The 3,723-nt window shown below is 42.1% G+C and overlaps 1 pseudogene; it reads left to right on the forward strand.

Moving 5' to 3' along the window:
* The first annotated feature begins 1,919 nt into the window (after positions 1-1,919).
* On the forward strand, positions 1,920-2,257 carry LOC120367896 (small ribosomal subunit protein eS27-like; annotated as a pseudogene).
* The last annotated feature ends 1,466 nt before the right edge of the window (positions 2,258-3,723 follow it).

The raw sequence follows: 3,723 nt of genomic DNA on the forward strand, positions 1-3,723 counted from the left end.
TATAGGCATGTGCCACCACACCTGACTAATATATATATATATATATATATATATTTTTTTTTTTTTTTTTTTTTTTTTTGGTCGAGTTGGGGATCTTGCTGTGTACTCCAAGCTGGTCTCAAATTCCCAGGCTCAAGTGATCCACCCACCTCTGCCGCCCAGAGTGCTGGTGAGTTATGTTCTAAGCCATGACAATGAACATTTTCCCTGCCCTCCTGGAGTGTATGCTTTAGTCAAGAAAGGCTGAAAGTGATCAAGAGAGCAAAAAAGTTCATTGTTACTAATTGTGAGAACTGCTATGAGTGAAATGGGGCCTAAGATCAGAAAACCTGAGTCTTCATTTTTGTTCTTGGGAGGCCGGGCGTGGTGGCTCACACCTGTAATCCCAACACTTTAGGAGGCCGAGGCAGGCGGATCACCTGAGGTCAGGAGTTCAAGACCAGCCTGACCAAAATGGTGAAACTCCTGTCTCACTAAAAATAAAAAAAAAAAATTAGCTGGGAATGGTGGCAGGTGCCTGTAATCTCAGCTACTTGGGAGGCTGAGGAAGAAGAATCACTTGAACCCGGGAGGCAGAGGTTGCAGTCAGCTTAGATTGCACCACTGCACTCCAGCCTGGGTGACAGAGCGAGACTCCATCTCAAAAAAAATTTTTTTTTGTTCTTGATCCTGGGCCAAGCGTAAGATTTCAAGGATACCAAAAAAACTCAGTGATTTACATAAATTATATATATATATGTAATTTTTTCTTTTTCCTCTGTCTCCCAAGCTGGAGTCCAGTGATGTGATCATAGCTCCTACAGCTCCTGGGCTCAAGTGATCTTCCCACTTCATCCTCCTCAGAAGCTAGGACCACAGGCGTGAACCACCACACTTGGCTACTTATTCATTAATGCATTTATTTTTTCAATTTTTTTATTTTTAAAAACATTATTTATCTAGAGATGGGGTCTTACTATGTTGTCCAGACTGATCTCAACCTCCTGGGCTGAAGCCATCCTCCCACCTCAGCCTCCCAAAGTGCTGGGATTACAAGCATGACCCACTGCTCTGGGCCTATATAAATAATACTTTAGGCTGGGCACCGTGGCTCACGCCTATAATCCTAGCACTTTGGGAGACCGAGGTGGTCGGATCACTTGAGGGCAGGCGGGTCGGATCACTTGAGGGCAGGCGTTCGAGACCAACCTGGCCAACACCCTGTCTCTACTAAAACTACAAAAGTTAGCTGAGTGTGGTAGTTGAGTGCCTGTAATCTTGTAATCTCAGCTACTCAGGAGGTTGAGGCAAGAGAATCGCTTGAATATGGCAAGCAGAGGTTGCAGTCAGCCAAGGTCGCACCACTGCACTCCAGCCTGGGTGACACAGTGACACTCTGTCTCAAAAAACAAATTAAAGCTACAATGGAAAAGAGTCTCCACTCACAGAAAGCAACAGAAATTATGTAAAATAACCACGTGCGCCATGAAGAAAAGAATATGCTGATACAAAAAATAAAAGATTAAGGGAGAGTTGGGCAGACATTTTCTTTCTTTATTTTTATTTATTTTAAAATATTTTATTTATTTATTTATTTTTATTTAGTTTTTTTTTTTTTTTTGAGATGGAGATTCGGTCTGTTACCCAGGCTGGAGTGCAGTGGCAGGATCTCAGCTCACAGCAGCCTCTGCCTCCAGGGTTCAAGCAATTCTCCTGTCTTAGCCTCTGGAGTAGCTACAGGCACGCACCACCACTTCCGGCTAAATTTTGTAGTTTTAGTGGAGACAGGGTTTCATCCTATTGGTCAGGCTAGTCTCAAACACCTAACCTCAGGTTATCCGCCACCCCGGCCTCCCAAAGTGCTGGGATTGCAGGCGTGAGCCACGGTGCCAGGCCAATGTTTATGTTTAAAAAAAAAAAAAAAAAAGCCTTTCCGGTGGTGACGACCTACCCACGAGAACATGCCTCTCGCAAAGGATCTCCTTCATGCCTCTCCAGAAGAGGAGAAGAGGAAACACAAGAAGAAACGCCTGTGCAGAGCCCCAGTTTCTACTTCATGGACGTGAAATGCCCAGGATGCTATAAAATCACCACGCTCTTCAGCCAGGCACAAACGGTAGTCGTGTGTGTTGGCTGCTCCACTGTCCTCTGCCAGCCTACAGGAGGAAAAGCGAGGCTTACAGAAGGATGTTCTTTCAGGAGGAAGCAGCACTAAAAGCACTCTGAATCAAGATGAGTGGGAAACCATCTCAATAAACACATTTTGGAAAAAAAAAAAGCCTGTTCATTTAAACAATCATTATTATTTCTAGGTATTTTATGAGGAAAGGGCTTATACAGACATTTCTGTAACTAATAAATTAGTCTTCTGCTTCCTCAGAGTTAATTATGCACAGTTACATGTTACATGGTAGTATTTCTTTTTGGAAAACGTTTCTTTAAATCACCATGGGGTATGTTCGTCACTCCACGTGTTCCTTTGTTCAGTTGGGCAGTACCTACATTAGCATGTATAAACTTTGGTAAATAGGATTACTGCCTTCTGGTTAAGTTCTGTGGAAGAAGGCAGAAACAAAATTACACCTCCCTTGTCCCTAGTTGAATTCAGAGTACACAGACTTCTCTTTCCCCTTTTTTAAAATAAGTGTCGTGGCAGTTGAAAACAGGTGCTAATTCATTTCATTCATGATATGAAAAAGATCAATGTACATTTGAAACTCTCTTCAGAGCAGAAAATTGTTAAGGTTGAGCAAAACAGAAAACAGAGTCCTTTTCTAAATATAGCAACATCATATGACCCCACTGGTCTTTGTACTCAGAGAATTAAGGTATTAGACACATCGCTCCATGGATGCAGCATGTCTTACTCTGGGGAAGAGGAACTATGACCAACCAGCACAGATATTAATATAAATGTTGGGCTTGTGTCTGTCCTTTTTGATCTAAGGAAATACACTTTAGAATGTTGCTGGGACGTCCCCACATGACAGCTTGTCATCTGTGTAAACTTTCCCACTGCACACAGAAAACAGTTCTTCCACTGCTTTGGTTTTATTTTTATACCCCCTTTCACAGCAGTCGATATTTAAACACTTTTCACACAGTAGACTTTTTTTTTTTTTTTTTCTGTTTCCTCCTTTAACTGTGAGGTCTCAAACCGATGCTAATTCAGTTTTGTCGGTTATCATGATCCTTTATGACATTATATAGTCCTCAACTTAGGTCCCTTGTAATTAATCTCTGTGAACACGGTGTTTTGTTTGTTTTGTTTTATAAACAACTCTTTATAGGGTAATTTGGACATGTATCTTTAAAGCTTTTAGTGCTTCTTAATTTTTTTAATGTTTATTTATTTATTTATTTATTTATTTTTTATTTTTTTTTTTTTTTGAGACGGAGTTTCACTCTTGTTACCCAGGCTGGAGTGCAATGGCGCGATCTCGGCTCACCGCAACCTCCGCCTCCTGGGTTCAGGCAATTCTCCTGCCTCAGCCTCCTGAGTAGCTGGGATTACAGGCACGCGCCACCATGCCCAGCTAATTTTTTTTTGTATTTTTAGTAGAGACGGGGTTTCACCATGTTGACCAGGTTGGTCTCGATCTCTCGACCTTGTGATCCACCCGCCTCGGCCTCCCAAAGTGCTGGGATTACAGGCTTGAGCCACCGCGCCCGGCCTTAATGTTTATTTTTAAACATTAAAAAGTTTAGTGCTTACACATCAAGTTTACTGCTTATCTGGGAGAA

This window comes from Saimiri boliviensis, chromosome 9 (assembly GCF_048565385.1).
Source record: "Saimiri boliviensis isolate mSaiBol1 chromosome 9, mSaiBol1.pri, whole genome shotgun sequence".
NCBI lineage: Eukaryota > Metazoa > Chordata > Mammalia > Primates > Cebidae > Saimiri > Saimiri boliviensis.